At 40.1% G+C, this 17,006-nt stretch overlaps 1 protein-coding gene across 5 annotated transcripts in view; it reads right to left on the bottom strand.

Annotated features, from left to right (window-relative positions):
• RBPJ (recombination signal binding protein for immunoglobulin kappa J region) overlaps positions 1-17,006 on the bottom strand; it is a 238,452-nt gene that overhangs the window by 157,481 nt on the left and 63,965 nt on the right. Inside the window, exon 1 of one of the 5 annotated variants that reach the window (XM_060416938.1) lies at positions 11,881-11,988. The exons of the other annotated variants lie outside the window; for them this stretch is intronic. The gene's annotated coding sequence lies outside the window, so the exon portion shown is untranslated. Of the gene's footprint in view, positions 1-11,880; positions 11,989-17,006 lie in introns of those variants that run through there. 5 annotated transcript variants of the gene reach the window in all.

Here is a 17,006-nt window from a genome sequence, read left to right as displayed (position 1 = left end):
ATGTTTGAACTTGAGCATGACTATCACTTTAAGACTCAGTTTCTTCACCTGTAAAATAGGATTAATAATACTACTTTGTAGGGTAGTTTTGAGGATTATATGATTTATTAGGTGTAAAAGGCTTAGAAAAGTGACTATCCTCCCATACCCACCCACCCATAGGGCTAGTTGGAGATTAAATAGGTTAATACAAGTAACACTTTATAAAGTACCAGACACATAAATTCAAGTGAATATTAAGAAGTACTATAACAGCAACATGACTACTATAATTCCTCAAGTGGTTTCTCAGTTAATGGACTGATAATTTATATTCCAACCCACCGTGTTCTATGATGAGTTGGCACATATGATTGAAAGTTGCAATCAAAGTTGCAAGAAACTGCAGCTTGGGTGAAGAGAAAAGCTTGAAACCAGGAGACCAGAAGTTTTGTTCCAGCTCCAGCACTAATGGGGTCCGTGACCTTGGTCTAGTCGTTTGAGCTCTCTGAGTTTCAGTTTCCTCATGTGTTAAATGAAGGTCACAGTTCATAAATGCTGTGATTCTAAGCCATCATGTGGTTTTAAACTTTAAAAACTTGGTTTGTAGACATGCTTTTGTAAGCAAATTAAAATGTCTTTGCAGTTGATAATGACTTCAGTTGTTCTAGACATGGAAGAAATTCCGTTTCATTTCCTGAGACCATGTTTCACAGGATCTTAAATAAGGAATGATGTAAGTTTTAATACATAACATTACTATCTAATCATCACTATATTGTTTTTAGTGTACATTTCTATTAATAGCATATCGTAAACTAACTGGTTAAAAGTTAAGCGTGTACAAGGACAGTCACTGTAATTAGATATGGCCTAGAAAAAGTAATTTAGGGATTGTCTCTGGTGGTATCTAAAATTTGGTATCAGTCTCATGGAATTTATTATATTAGGAAATCTATAAAGTTGTAATCAATCCTGTCAGTTGCACCCTGATTTCTCCAGAAGCACCATACTAGTTAAAATTTGTGTAGCATTTTTCCCCCCTCAGAAGCCAGGGATCCTTCTATTCCATTTTTATTTCCAAAGTCAGAGTAGGGCTGTGGTTTGGCAGCAGAGGGTGTGGTTTTGATGAGGTTAGCTAGGCAAGGAAAACGAAACACTACAACAATTGTGAGGACAATTCACTGTCTAGAGACCATATATCCTTGAGATGTCTGTGTTTATGCATAAAATATCTCCAATGGTTTAGAATTATTCATGGATCCGAGGGAGGGCTGCTGCTGACAGAAGGAGGGAGGGATGGAGGGAGGGAGACGTAAAGAAAAAAGTGAAGAAGGAGGAGAAGAGAGAAGAAAAGGAAGGGAAGGTGGAAATAACATTTGAATATGAACCATGGAAATATTGATGTTACAGAAAAACTCAAATGAACTTTTTGGCCAGTATAAAACAAGAAGTGCCGTTAATGATCAATTCAGCTTACTAATTATTCATAAGGGAAACTGAAGTGCCCAAAGGTTCAGTACTTGCTAGAGGTTCCCAGGTGGCACCGTGGTAAAGAGTCCACCTGCAAATGCAGGAGACACGGTAGATACGGGTTTGATCCCTGAGTCAGGAAGATCCCCTAGAGGAGGAATGGCAACCTGCTCCAGTAATCTTGTCTGGAAAATTCCATGGACAGAGGAGCCTGGCTGGCTATAGTCCATGGGGTTGCAGTGAGTCGGATATGACTGAATGGCTGAGCACACAAACACGCACACACTCCATTACTCAGAAGCTAGATCTTAGGTGATTTCTGAAGCTGGGCGTTCATTCACTCTGGAGACGGAAATGGCATCCCACTCCAGTGTTCTTGCCTGGAGAATCCCAGGGACGGGGGAGCCTTGTGGGCTGCCACCTATGGGGTCACACAGAGTCTGACACGACTGAAGCGACTTAGCAGCAGTAGCAGCAGCATTCATTTATACTCGTTTGTTCTTTTAGTCAAGCAACGTTATTGTAAGACTTCTTTGTATAGGCATCATGTTATGCAGTGCGTGACAAGGGACTCCTTCAGCTTACATTCTGTGGGGAGAGATGCTATAGTATAAGCTAGTTACCCAATAAATGTAAAGATGAAATCAGACTGTTGAGTGCTTTAAAGAAAATAAAACAGGGCATTGGACACAGGGTGATGGCATGTTTGGGGAGGGAAGACTTCTCTGAAGAGTTAGAGAAGGAAGGAACTGTGCAAAGATTGTGGAACAGAGCGTTCTAGGCAGAGGGCTAGGCAGAGAACTTCCCTTTCTTCTCTTCTCCTTCCCCCACCTTCCTGCCCCTTCCTCTTCCTTCTCCTCCTTCTTGTTTCCCTCCCCACCCCACCCTGTGCTTTAAATGTGTTAAATATTATCCTTAGAGCAAGCATGCAGTTCTGGATTATTATCAGTCTCTAGTTTAGAGAAGGGACAGCTGAGGTTCAAATGAGGTGGTGCCAAGGGCAGTAAGTGCTAAGACCCGAACGTGGGGATGCATTTGGAGGATTTGAAGAAAGAAAGCCAGTGAAGCTGCAGCGCAGTGAGCAGGAGAGTAATGGTGTGATTAGAGGTGGGAGAAAGAAGCCTGGGACAGATCAGGAATAGTCTTAAGCAGGCAGTGACTTGATTTGTTTTGTAGTTAAGAAAGGCCAATCTGACACTTTTCACTGGCAAAGACCCTGATGCTGGGAAAGACTGAAGGTAGAAGAGAAGGGGGCCACAGAGGATGAGATGGTTGGATGGGATCAGCGATTCAGTGGACATGAACTTGGGCAAACTCCGGGAGATGGTGATGGACAGGGAAGCCTGGCATGCTGCAGTTCATAGGATCCTGAAGAGTTGGACACGACTTGGCAACTGAACCACAACAAGCTGACACATTGTATGCAGAGTGGATTAGAAGGGGCTGAGTGGACACAAATAAACCAACTGAGATACTATTGCTCTTGTCTGGGTGCAGAGTGATGTGCCTCAAGAAGGCTACAGAAGTGGGGGAGACCTGGACAGATTCTGAAGCTCAGAGAAGACACAGTTAGGCATGTCCCCCAACCTTGTTTTACTCAGTGTTCTTTTTACTAATAAGGGGGAAGATGGGCTTTATAAGTAAAGCAAAATTCCAAAATCTTTAAATATGATTACCATCATTTTGTACTAATATTGTTTTAGACCATGTAACTATTTCAAATATGATTACTTTATCTAAACTCAGAGGGACAAGAATCCCCCCCATTATATTCCAATGATAGAATAAAAATTATTCATCACAGCAAAGCAAGCAGGTGTTAAGATTTCCATAAATACAAAAATAAACTTCCAGTTTATGAGTCGAAGTCAGTGTAGATATAGCTCAATTTCATGTGTGTTTTATACATTTATACCCACGTGAAAGTGAAAGTCGCTCAGTTGTGTCTGACTCTTTGCAACCCCATGGACTACACACTCCATGGAATTCTCCAGGCCAGAATACCGGAGTGGGTAGCCTTTCCCTTCTCCACGGGATCTTCCTAACCCAGGGTTCGAACCCAGGTCAAGCCCCAGGTCAAGCTCCAGGGGAGCTTCCTGACCCAAGAATCGAACCATGGTCTCCTGCATTGCAGGTGGATTCTTTACCAAATGAGCTATCAGGAAAGCCCCATACCCACATAGACATTCGCATGTCAATGATTTTAGTCTGACTAGTGATGTTAAGGCAAGTCCACAAAATTTTACTGTCTAAAGTGTCCTAATGTATAGCACAAGGAACCTTATTCATTATCCTGTGAAAAACCATAATAGAAAAGAACATAAAAAATGTATCTATGCATATAACTGAATCACTGCTGTGCAGCAGAGATTGGCACAACATTGTAAATCAGCTATACTTCAGTAAAAAAAAAAAAAAAAGTGGATTGGCAGACTTCAGAAATACTTCCAGTGTTGACAGTTAAAATAACTGCTTTAAAATTTTTAACTGATCAGGAGAAGTTGATAAAAATTCAGTGAATTCGACTCTTAATAGTTTTCACTTTGTTTTGTTTGTATTTTGTATGCTAAAATGGCACTGGCAGATACTGCTTTGGTTATGTGTATAATATTTAGCCACTCCGTTTAGAATATTTTCCTAAGTGTGGAAAGAACTTAAGCATGATATAAAGCTCATGGAACCTGCCCAAAAACCTACAGGTCAAATGTCCCTGTAATATCAGTGGCTATCATTAAACACCAGTAATATTCCCCAGATGCTTTAAATATGTTAAATATAATCCTTCCAACAAACATGCAAGTTTCATATTATTGTCAGTCTCTAGTGTAGAGAAGGGACAGGCGCAGTTCAAATGTGGTAGAGGAAGCAAGACCAGCCTAGTTTGTAGGCCCGGTCTTTTTCTTTCTTTTTACCTATAACATTTTGTTTTACTTTTACTTTTTTGTTTTTTTTTTTTAAAAAAAGAAAGTAAAGTACTGCACTGTGTGGTATGTGGGATCTTGGTTCCACAATCAGGGATGGAACATGTTCTTCCTGCACTGGGAGCATAGAGTCTTAACAACTGGGCTACCAGGGAAATTCTAGTCATTCTTCTATGCTCAGTTTTATGAATCATTCAGTCTGCCCTCAGATTAGAGAAACAATGACTCTTAAGTCCACATTCAAGTTCAAAAGCTGATATTCTGCAGGCAAAGTCCCGTTTGATTGTTTGTCCTGATATTCTCCCATCATGGTGATCCTCACCTAGAAATTCTGCATGAAGTTACCTATTAGGTTAGTGTTTCTCAGACTTGAGCGATGTATGCAACTCCGACAGGGAATACAAGTTTATTATTAAGTCCGTTTCAAAGAACGTGACTTTGAAATGTACAACCAGAAAGCCGTTATGAGCTCCTTAGACTTACAATTCTCATATATGTAGTGATAGAACTGGAGGCAAGTTTAAAAATTATATTAAAACAAAACTATTTAAACCTATAGAAACTCTATGGTCTACATCCTTGCAGCCTTTCTGGCCTCATTGTGAGAGGGATCTTAGGTACCCAGCCCAGGACAGAACCCCAGCCCAGTGGTGAAAGCTCAGTCCTAATCACTGGACCATCAGGGAATTCCCTCATTAGATTCTTTTTATTTGGCTTTTCACTACTGTGATAATGTTATTCTTCCACTATTCTTCTCTATTCAAACCACATGAACACCTGTATTCCTATAGTGTCCCTGACATCACTGAGTCTGCAGTTGAGCCAGCCTACTAGGTTTGCCTCTGTTCCGTTCCTCTGAGGCCTTGACTTGACATCATGGCAATCAAATATAACAGTAAATAAAGGTACCTACATTGGTTGGCCATACTTGGCTAGAAGCTGGTCATTCAGATGATTGAAATAATACTTACAACAATATTTTAGTTTATCTCAAAAATGTAACCACAAAATTTCATTTTGTAAAGAAAATGTGTGGACTTAAAAGAGTATGTCTGTGGAAACACAGAGTTCCATGAACTCTGCTTTAAGAAGACTTGTGTCTACACTCTATAGCCTTAATTTCTAAGACTAGGAAACCGATGCCACTGGCTTTATTTTTTATACTGTTGTTGGATATTTTACCATGGACATGATTTAATTTTGCAACCAAAAAAGTCACCACTTAATCTCATTAGTGATCAGGAAAATGCAAATTAAAATACAATGCAATACTATTATATATCCACCAAAATGTTTAAAATTTAAGAGACAAACCAGGATTGTGAGGATATAGAGTAACTGGGCCTCCTTTATATTGTTAGTAGGAACACAAATTGGTATAACTACTTAGAAAACTGTCTAAAAATATCTATTAAAGCTGAAAATACAAATGTCTATGACCAGGCAATTCCATTCCCTGATGAACACCCTATAGAAACTTAATATGTTCATCAAAATCATGTAGTAAAATGTTCACAGCATCGCTATAATACTTCCAATCTGGAAACACCCTTAATGCCCATCAACAATAGATTGGATAAATAAACTGTGATATGTTCATACAATCAATTATTATATAGCAGTGAGAATAAAGAAATTACTGCTACATATTGCAATAACATGGAGGAATCTCAGAAATACAATGTTGAACAAAAGAAGCCAGATACGAAAAAGTACATACTTCTTATGTTTATATACACACACACAAAAGTACATATTATGTGATTTTATTTATACAATTTCTAAAAACAGCTAACATCTGTGCTGTTTTGTGAGTACCCCTAGAAGGGGTAGTGGCTAGGAGGGGGCTTAAAGGGAACTTCTGGGGAACTGGTGATACTCAATTTCTTCTTTTCAGTGGTGGTTAGTTGGATGTAATAATTTATTGAGCTAGATAATTTGTACTCTTTTCTTTAGCATTCTAGCTTAGTAAAATGATTTCTTTAAAAAAAGACCTTTCAAAAGTCTTCTGGCATTCAGATATTGTCAGTTTTTCTTTGGCTTTTGAGGTGCTATTGTTTTTCTCTCTCCTTGTTTTTTCTTTTAATTAACTTATTTTTTTTTTTACTGAAGGATCATTGCTTTACAGATTTTTGTTGTTTTCTGTCAAAGCTCAACATGAGTCAGCCATACGTATACACATATCCCCTCCCTTTTGAACCCCTCTCCCACTTCCCTCTAGGTTGATACAGAGCGCCTGTTTGAGTTTCCTGAGCCATACAGCAAATTCCTGTTGGCTCTCTATTTTACATATAGTCTCCTTGCCTATTAATTCAAGAACAAAATTGTTTTTAATGACCAGCTATATACAAAACACTGTGCTAGGCAAAGAACTCTACACCAATAAGAAGATGACAAGTTGTATTTTGAAAGTTTGAATAACTGTTGTAGAAGCTGCTTGTCAAGACTTTCGATTAATCTTCAAGATTCTTTCCAATCAGAGCTTCATATTCCCTCTCTGGCTTCTGTATTAAACTGTTTTGACTTAGTGGTCACCTCCCAGTTGGTGTTTTTGGCTTTTGCCCAAGAAAATCCTGCTTTCTGTTCTGTGCTCTCTTGTTCTCCCCAGCTGTTCCTAATCTTTGAACTCTTAATCTGCCATCTTGGATATATCAGATTCTTTCTGGCTCCTCTCTCCCATCGCTTCTTTTAAGAATTTAAGGGGTGAAAAATTCCTCCAAGTCTCCATTGGAGATTCAAGTTTACTCTGCATTCAAGGAGTTATTCGGTATTATCTACCTATCTATCTATATTCATCAATTTTGTTGTTCAGTCACTAAGTTGTGTCTGACTCTTTGCGACCCCATGAGCTGCAGCATGCCAGGCTTCCCTGTCCTTCACTGTCTCCTGAAGTTTGCTCAAACTCATGTCCGCTGATTCGGTGGTGCCATTCAACCATCTTATCCTCTGTTGCCCCTCTTCTACTCCTGCCCTCAATCTTTCCCAGCATCAGGATCTTTTCCAATGAGTCGGTGCTTTGCATCAGGTGGCCAAAATATTGGAGTTTCAGCTTCAGCATCAGTCTTTCCAGTGAATATGCAGAGTTGATTTCCTTTAGGATTGACTGGTTTGATCTCCTTGCAGTCCAAGGGACTCTTAAGAGTCTTCTTCAACACCACATTTCGAAGGCATCAATGCATTATATTAATTCTACATATAGTTGTTGCTATATCTCCAAAACAATATAGTTTACTTTTCTGTTTGGTATTAAAGTTTGTTTTGGTTACAAAATTTTCAAAAGCAAATACTCTTGACTTCAGTAATAAGTAAATAAATGTCACCCCTATTACTTAGCATTATTTGGGAGGTTCTACTATGAAATTACTGGGAGAAATATCAATAACCTCAGATATGCAGATGACACCACCCTTATGGCAGAAAGTGAAGAAAAGCCTCTTGATGAAAGTGAAAGAGGAGAGTGAAAAAGTTGACTTAAAACTCAACATTGAGAAAACTAAGATCATGCCATCTGGTCACATCACTTCATGGGAAATAGATGGGGAAACAGGGGAAACAGTGTCAGACTTTATTTTTTGGGGCTCCAAAATCACTGCAGATGGTGATTGCAGCCATGAAATTAAAAGACACTTACTCCTTGGAAGGAAAGTTATGACCAACCTAGATAGCATGTTCAAAAGCAGAGACATATTACTTTGCCAACAAAGATCCATCTAGTGAAGGCTATGGTTTTCCAGTAGTCATGTATGGATGTGAGAGTTGGACTGTGAAGAAAGCTGAGCACTGAAGAATTGATGCTTTTGAACTGTGGTGTTGGAGAAGACTCTTGAGAGTCCCTTGGACTGCAAGGAGATCCAACCAGTCCATTCTAAAGGAGACCAGTCCTGGGTGTTCATTGGAAGGACTGATGCTAAAGCTGAAACTCCAATACTTTGGCCACCTCATGTGAAGAGTTGGCTCATTAGCAAAGACTCTGATGCTGAGAGGGATTGGGGGCAGGAGGAGAAGGGGACGACAGAGGATGAGATGGCTGGATGGCATCACCGACTTGATGGACATGAGTTTGGGTGAACTCCAGGAATTGGTGATGGACAGGGAGGCCTGGCTTGCTGCAATTCATGGGGTCGCAAAGAGTCGGACATGACTGAGCAACTGAACTGAACTATGAAATAAGACAGGAAAAGCAAATGAGAATTTCAAATCATGGAAAAGAAAAGGCAAATTTATTAATATTTTTGTTTACATATAATATACTTCTATGCCTGGAAATCCCAAATGACTCAAAACATTAAAACCACCCAGATAACTGGTAGAGTCACTGAATATAAGATAAATTTTAAAAATTTAAGTATAGTTGACTTATACTATTGTGTTAGTTTCCGGTGTGCCACATACTGATTCCATTGTTTTTTTCAGAGTCTATTCTTTTATAGACTGTTACAAGATAGTGAATGTAAGTCACTGTGTTGCACAGTAAATTCTTGTTGCTCATCTATTTCACATATAATGGTTTGTATCTATTAATCTCACACTCCAAATTTGTCCCCTCCATCCCTCTTTGGTAGCCATAAGTCTGTTTTCTGTCTGTGAATCTGTCTCTGTTTGTACATAGATTCACTTATATTATCTTTTCTATTCCACATTTAAGTGCTATCATATAGTATTTATCTTTCTCTGATTTACTTCATCAGCATAATGTTCTCTAGGTCCATCTGTTTGTTGCAAATGGCAGCATTTTTTTTTTTTCTAAGACCAAGTAATATTCCACTGGATATGTGTATATATATATATACCATATCCTCTTAAGCCAGTCATCTGTTGATGGGCACTTGGGCTATTTCCCTGTCTTGGCTATTATAAATAGCGTTGCTATGAACATTGGGGTACATGTGTCTTTTCAAATTAGAGTTTTTGTTTGCTCCTGATACATACCGAGGAGTGGAATTACTGGATCATATATCGGAGAAGGCAATGGCACCCCACTCCAGTGTTCTTGCCTGGAGAAATCCCATGGATGGAGGAGCCTGGTAGGCTGCAGTCCATGGGGTTGCTAAAAGTCAGACACAACTGAGTGACTTCTCTTTCACTTTTCACTTTCATGCATTGGAGAAGGAAATGGCAACCCACTCCAGTGTTCTTGCCTGGAGAATCCCAGGGACGGGGGAGCCGGGTGGGCTGCCGTCTCTGGGGTCGCACAGAGTCGGAAATGACTGATGCGACTTAGCAGCAACAGCAGCATAGTAGTTATAATTTTAGTTTTGTTTTCCTTAGTGGCTGCTAAGATAAATATTTTTTAAAAACAGTAACTTCTCTGCATATTAGAAATAGAGTTATACATAGAAATTACAAAATAAATTCTTAAAAAATACTGTCATGAATAAATTTAACAAGGGAAGTCTAGAATGTATATGAACAAAGTTATAAAATTTAATTGAAGGAAATAAAACATGTCGAATAAATGGCGAGACATACCAAAATCTTGGATTAGAAAAAAATTATGAAAATACAAATCCTTCCCAAGTTAATATAAAAATGTTATTGAATCCAGTCAAAATCCCACTAAGGACGCAGTAATGGAAAGGATAAGAAAAAATAAAAATTTAAAAATTGTCAAGAGAATCTTGAACAAGAACAATAAGGGACATTTTGCTGTACCACATATTTTAAAAAGATACTGTGAAGCGACTGCAATAAAAATATTACAGTATGTTTATAGATAATAAATAGTTCTTTACAGCCTTACAGACCTTTCTTTTTATGAACAAGGTGAGTATGGATGAGTCAAATCTGACAGTAGGCTGTGAGGTCCCTCAGCAAAATAAGATCCCATTGAGCTCTGTCCCCTGAGCAGTTCCATTTTTCCCCTCTCCACCTAGTCAATGAGTCTGACAAAATACTTAAAGCAAACACCAAACTGGTACCTGCTTTTGAGAGAATTGTACAGGAGATCTTGTTACAGCTCTCAGAGAGTTTGAAGTCTGGTGAGGGAGCCTGGCAGGTAAAGTACTGAAGCGCAGCACATCTGCCTGTAGGGTGCTTGCCTCCTCCACTTCTGTATGTGTACCTGAGCCCAAGTCTAGCAGGTTATATGTTTATGGTCCCTTGGCCAGTGCCAGCAGCATTTTCCCAAAGAGCCAAGCCAGTGAAAGTCACAGAGAAGTTAATGTCCTGCTAGCAGACAATCAGAATGTGAATTATATTTCACTAGAACAATAGGTTTTCAAACTGACACTCTTAAATATTGTAGTATACCAAAATAAATTTTATTTTTATATGCTAGAAATCAACAATCTGAAAATGAAATTAAGAGAATTCTATTGACAGCACCTATTTTTTTTTTTTGAAAAGAAGAAAGGACTTAGGAATAAGTTGAACAAAAGAAGTATAAGACTTGTGCACTGGAAACTGCAGAGCATGAAATAAGTAAAGGAAAAACCAAATTAATAGAAAAACAGCTTGTTTTCATGGATTGGAAATTTAAGATGATTAAGATGGCAAGGACTTCCCTGGCGGTGCAGTGGCTCAGGTTGCACACTCCCAATGCAAGGGCCCTGAGTTTGGTTCCTGGTCAGGGAACTAGATCCCACATGCCACAACTAAAGATCCAGCAGAGCCAAATAAATAAACATATTTAAAAAAAATATATATATATGTATATGGCAGTACTCCTCAAGCCAATCTACAGATTCAATGCAATCTCTATGAAAATGACAACTGATTTTTCTGCAGGAATTGTCCGTCTGGTCGTAAAATTCATGTTAAAATAGAAAGGGCCCAAAATAGTCAAAATAATCTTTTAAAAAACAACACATTTGGAAGACTCAGACCCATTTCAAAACTCATTACAAGGCTGCAGTAATCCCAGGACTATGTAGTATATGTGTACAGATAGAGACAGAGATCAGATAGGGAGCAGAGTCCAGAAGTAGAAGTAAACCTAGACATCTATAGTCAATTGGAATGATTTGGTCACATTAAATACAGGATCCCCAGTTAAATTTAAAGAACAAATAATTTTCTAGTAGATCTTGAACAATGTTTGGAACATGCTTATACTGAAAAAATTGTTCATAGTTTATCTGAAATTCAAATTTAACTAGACATCCTGTGTTTTTATGTGCTAAATTTGGTAACCCTGAATAGGGAGGCAGGACAGACAACTTTTGCCCACATTGTCATATGCCAAAGGCTCCGGGAAGGGGCTGGTGGGAGTTCTAGGTATTTACTTAAATTTCTGCTAAAGGAATTCTATTTTCTTTACAATAATAACCTTTAAAAGAAAAATATTGCAAAGTGGTAAAATGCATTGTACATCTCATTAAAAAAAAAAAAAAAACCTTTGGCTTTGTGTAGAACCATAATTAAAATTATTAAAATAGAGAATGAAACAGAATGTAACTGGATTTACCATAATCATTGCAATAATTAGGGAATGTTCCCCATTTCCCCATAAACAACATTTCACTCTGTCAGGCTCTTTCCCCCCATCCCACCCTCCCCCCCAACATACTGTGAGTGGTCTGAAAATGTACGCTGGGATCTTGAGTTGGCATTTCCTTTTAGTCCCTTCCGAGGTCACTCTGTGCAAAGTTTACAGTTCTTTCCTTGATTACACTGTGCCTAAAGTGTTAAACCCCGTTAGCAATCACTGCACAGATTTCCTCAATGAGACCCTTGTGCGCCTGACAATGTGACTATTTGTTTGAAAGTCACTACCACTGACATTTGTGCTGCTCAGCGCTGTGTTACCAGTGCTTTCTTTATGTCACTGTTTCTCTTCAGTAACTAAGAAAAGCAAAACAAAGTACAAATAACTGCTTATTCAGAAAGAAATCTCAGATTGTTCCTTAAACCTGCTCCAGGCAGCACATACAGACTTTGGAGTGATCTGGAAAATATGAAAAACCCTTGGCTGGGAGACAAAACCCAAACTGATCTGCGGTGATGGCAAAAGCAGAAATACGAGCTCAATAATAAAAATGAATTTCTGTACAACTGCTCGTGGCTTCAGGAAGGAGGAGGAGTTCTCAGAAGTTCAACTATGATCTGATGTTTGAAAGGAGGCTGCATGGGAGGGAGGGAGGGAGACCCGGCTTTGTTTCAGGGCTGGTCCCTCAATTGTTGGTTGATTGATTGAAAAAGGCAAATGGGGCTGCCGTCTCCCTGCCAAGGGTTTTATTCTGCCTCAGCCCTCCCTGAGTGCCTGGAGTGTGGACTCTCTGTGGCCCTCACCTGCTGCTTTGTTCCAACAAAGCCAGCATCTTGCAGCCGCTGCCACTCACTCCTCTGAGCCGTTGTCCCGGCTGTCCTGAGTGTGTAAACCCTGCCACCCCCATCTGCCCAGCCACCTGCCTCCTTTAAATATCTTCCTGCAACCCCATGGCTTCTGGAAGCTCTCTGGAATTGTTGCCACCCACTTGTCTTTAACTGCCAACAGAATCCTCTCCCAGAGCCACTCTGAAAATGATTGTCTCATGTCTGTTGTGTGTATATCCCAACAGGCTGAAGCACATGTACTCGGAGGCAGGCAGACTAGGGCTCATTAATGGATTTTGTCTCTCGCCGGCTCTGTGACCTCCAGCGACAATAGTCATGATGATGCCTAGACAGCTAGTGAGCTGTTTTGCCAAGCAAGTGCTCAGCATGCCACGTGCTCCCTTTTATTTTCTCCCCATGTGAAAGTTACCAGTGGCGCTAGTGATAAAGAAGCCGCATGCCAATGCAGGAGATGTAAGAAATGCAGGTTTGATCCCTGGGTGGGGAAGATCCCCTGGAGCAGGGCATGGCAATCCACTCCAGTATTCTTGCCTGGAGAATCTCATGGACAGAGGAGCCTGGTAGGCTACTTTCCATAGGGTTGCAAAGAGTCAGACTTGACTGAAGAGACTTAGCATGCATTCATTCTCCTTGTTTTACAGACCAGAAAGCGGACTGAGAAGTAAAAGAAACTTGATCAAGGTCAAATAAATCCCTCCTGGTGGAGCTGGGTTTGGAATTCAAAGGGTCAAGCTCTTACTGGGGGACTCAGATATCAGGAGAGGTACCTTTATTATTTCATCTTCTCAACAGCCCTATGAAGTTTGTATTAGCCACATTATAGTGATGGGGTTGTGCTGTGCTATGTTCTTAGGTACTCGGTCATCTCCAACTCTTTGCGACCTCATGGACTGTAGCCCACTAGGCTCCTCTGTCCATGGAATTTCCCAGCAAGAGTACTGGAGTGGGCTGCCATGCCCTCCTCCAGGGGCTCTTCCCAACCAAGGGATTGAACCCAGGTCTCCCACATTGCAGGCAGATTCTTTATCATTTGAGCCACCAGGGAAGCCCAAGAATACTGGAGTGGGTAGCCTATCCCTTCTCCAGGGCAACTTCCCGAGCCAGGAATTGAACTAGGGTCTCCTGCATTGCAGGAAGATTCTTTACCAGTTGAGTTACCAGGGAAACGAAGAGATGGGGCTACTAAGGGCCAAAAGGTTTCAATGACTCATCCATGATCAGGCCTCTAGGAAGCAGCCAATGATTCTAAGTAGGAGGCTTACACCTGCAATGGGGAAAAAAAAGTGTGTGTTGTGCACTAATGAATTTGCAAAATGCTGGGTCAAATCTAACTCAACAGGTTTTTTTTTTTTTCCTTCTAAGTTTTAAATTGTTTAACCATGGGGCTTCCTAGAGTCTTGAACAGTACACGAAATGTGCACCATAAAGTCTCCAAAATAGGATTTCATAGGCAGCCTTTTCAAATGTATTGAACCACAAAGCTTTTTTTTGAGATCCACCTATTAAAGTTTTTTTTCTTTTTTTTCCTGTGGTAATGCTTCCCTGAATACAAATTAGGAAGATACTACACTATTTAAGTGATAACACCTGCAAGATAAGGAAGTTGCTAGAGATACATTGGTTGTTGCTGTTCAGAAGGTAGTAACAAACCACTCAGAATGCTTCCAACCTGGGTGAGCTCTTGAGCCTGTCAGGGAAGACCAGCTGCCCTTGGGCCTCAGGAGCCTGACCCCCAGATGTCGTTTGCTTTATTAATTCATTGAACTGGTATTTGTGTTTTGGTTTTGTTTTGTTTTTAATATTTTGTTGACCTGTTGTGTGTTGTTGCTGCTGTTTCACCTGAGCTGTGTGGCTTTCTGGGTTTTTCCCATTGGCTTCTTCCCAATGGGTTCTAATGTGGGATAAAGCATTTCACAAGGTAACCTCTTGTTAAAATCCAATAAAATTAAACTTAGGGCAGAGGTTAGAGTCAGCACCAGTCTTAATGTGAGTTGGCATTTAGCACTTAAGGCATTTTGTAATAATGGCTACCATTTATTCAGTGTTTATTATGTACCAGGTTTTACATGGGTTGTTTCATTTAATCTTCCTCATGTCCTGTGGAGTAGTTACTGTTGTAGAAGCCTTCAAGATGGCCCTCCATGGTCCTCTCCCACACTGAATTAGAGATGCCTTGAATGACCAATAGAATATGTCAGAGGTGGTGGGATGTGACGTCTAAGTCTTCAAGGCATAATATCACTGCAACTTCAATTAGTCTCTTGGATTGCTTACTGTGGGTGAAGCCAGCTGCCATTTTGTGAAGACATTCAAGCAACATTATGGGGAGGCCCATATGGAGAGGAACCAACTGCCAGCTGCATGAGTGAACCTTTTTGGAAATGTATTCTCCATCCCCAGTCAGACTTTTGGATGAATGCAGAACCCAGTTGACATCTGACTATAACCTCATGAGAGACCCCTGAGCTACTCCCAACTTTCTGACCCATAGGGAAGACTATTGTTATTTGAGGCAACTAAGTTTCAAGGTGATTTTCCATAAGCAAGAAATAACTAATAACAGGTACTAGTACTATCCCCCATTTTTCAGTTGTGGGCATGGAAAGTATGAGAGATTAAGTAATTTACTCAAGGGATTTACTTAAGTAACTCACTCACAGGACTTGTTCAAGGTCACAGCCAGAGTTAAGGTAGTTGAGCGGGATGCAGCAAAGGACTCTTTCCCTCACACCCCAGAATACAAAATACTGCTCTGGAAGTCTGCTACAGAATCCTGATTTCTATTTCTAGGCTCATTTATTCAGTGCGGTGATGTGATAACACAGAACATTTTGGACTCCGTCCATTTATACCTCTCATGAACTTTAGGTCCTTAGAGAGTAATATTATTTACCTGGTTGTGGATGAAATAATTTAATATATTAAACGTTCAGGCAGAGTCTAGGCACTGGATATTTTAAGTTTCCTTCCCTTCCAATTCCTTCTTTAGCATCAGGCCTTACTTCGGTGGTGAGGAAAAAAAGAAGGTTAGCCCAGCCAACAATCTGTCATTCCCACCCTAGAGGGAATTAGCTCATCCAGATGCAGCCCTAACTGGCAGGAGACTGAGGAGGCAGCCTTTTTGCTTGGAGAGCAAAGGACAGGAAGACATAATTTTTGAGTATGGTTTACTTTGGGAGCAGGCAGGTTTGGATGGGTGCCCCAGGAGGCTTTTGGAATAGCTAGAGGGCATCAGAAGAACCCAGAGAAGCCACTGTAAGTAGGAGGGAGCTTTTATCACAAACTGACTTAAGGCCCGCCCGACGTAAGTCTCATTAACAAAGACGGTTGCTGTGCAGTGTCACCTGGAACATCTGCTGCTTCAGCTTCAGCCAGGGGAGACCAGGAAAAGAACAGTGATTCAGTCTTCAAAGTTAGTCTTTGCTTTGTGTTCTTTGGGTTTCTTTTTAAAGTCCTTGGCCCCCAGTATAAACATCTTCAGAGATGCACAAAACCCAAAATTAAGTACCTTGGTTTAGGTCACAGAGTTTGGTCTAGAACCCCCGCAAAGAACCCATGTTGTAATCACTATGTTTAATCAATTCGCTTTGGGTTGAAAGGCACACATTGCTTCTTCCATGAAGCTTCTCCTCCATAATGCTGCGAAAGTTTACTCATTTTGAGAAATTTTAGCGGTAATATGTAGCCTGGCATACTCCATCAATAAATATTTCTTTAGGCAAGTCTTTTGAACATCTATTTTTGCCAGGTACTCTATTGCCTGCTAGGGATTTGGCAATGAACAAAATGTAGCCCCTCATGCTTTCATGAAGTTTACACCTAGAGGTGGGCGGCATGGTAGAGTAAATGATAAATTATGTAATCAGCTAAAAGGTGATAGAGAAAAGTAAAACAAGGGAAAGAAGCAAAAACAGGGTTTGTGGCGTGGATAGTGCAATTTATATAGAGATTGGTTAAGGAAGTACTTACTGAAAAGGTGACATTTGGGTAAGACTCGAAGGAGGCGAGGCAGTGAGCCATGTGTCTACCAGGGGAAGAGTATGCCACTAATTTATCTACTACTTGGGACTTGCTCTTGGGTTCCTTCATGTTGGTAATTTTATTTTTCCTTCTGTCCCCTAGTAAATTCTCAGGAGCATGTACTTCATCTTCTGCTTCCTTGGGTCTGATATAAGTGCCTTCTACAGAATGTTATTTGTACCACAGGCTTTTTTTTTTTTTTTTGTACCACAGGCTTTTAATAAATGCTTGTTGAATATTTTGTTTAAAGTCATTTTCTCACTATTGCCCTTTTTAGGCAAGAAATGAAGGGAAAACTACAGTAGTTCAGTACTCTGTCCAATAGTCTAAATTACTTAG

This window comes from Ovis aries, chromosome 6 (assembly GCF_016772045.2).
Source record: "Ovis aries strain OAR_USU_Benz2616 breed Rambouillet chromosome 6, ARS-UI_Ramb_v3.0, whole genome shotgun sequence".
In the NCBI taxonomy this organism is placed as follows: Eukaryota; Metazoa; Chordata; class Mammalia; order Artiodactyla; family Bovidae; genus Ovis; species Ovis aries.
This window is presented reverse-complemented; position numbering and strand designations above follow the sequence as displayed.